The sequence below is a fragment of the Colobus angolensis genome, unplaced genomic scaffold (genome assembly GCF_000951035.1).
Source record: "Colobus angolensis palliatus isolate OR3802 unplaced genomic scaffold, Cang.pa_1.0 Scaffold69, whole genome shotgun sequence".
Classification (NCBI taxonomy): Eukaryota; Metazoa; Chordata; class Mammalia; order Primates; family Cercopithecidae; genus Colobus; species Colobus angolensis.
In genome coordinates this window covers 375-861 of record NW_012120598.1, presented here as the reverse complement: position 1 = coordinate 861, position 487 = coordinate 375, and positions in this window count along the sequence as shown.

The window sequence follows — 487 nt, the reverse complement described above, 5'->3', positions numbered from 1 at the left end:
GAGTGGTCGGTTTCTGATGCCCTGGGCAATGTACAATAGCCAATTTCTTTGGTTTCCACAAAGCAGTTAATAGAGCTAGGATCTCTTGTTTGCTTTTTATTTCTTTTCCTTCAGCTGTTAATAGTCCCCTGTCTCTGTAGATGGCCCCATGTATGTGCGCGGTGGCAAAAGCATAGCGGCTATCCATGTATACTGTTAGTTTTTTCTCTGCCCCTAGGGTGAGGGCCTGGGTGAGTGCTATCAGTTCGGCTCTTTTGGCCGATGTCCCTGGAGGCAAGGGTTCCGCCCAGATTACCTCAGTCTCTGACGTTACAGCCGCTCCTGCATACCGCTGGCCTCGGTGGAGGAAGCTGCTGCCATCAGTGAACCAGATGAGTTCTGCGTCAGGGAGTGGACCATCTTGCAGGTCCTCCCGCACCCCATGCACCTGAGCCAGTATCTCAGTGCACTCATGGAACGGGGCGTCCAAGTCTGGATTTGGCAGCAG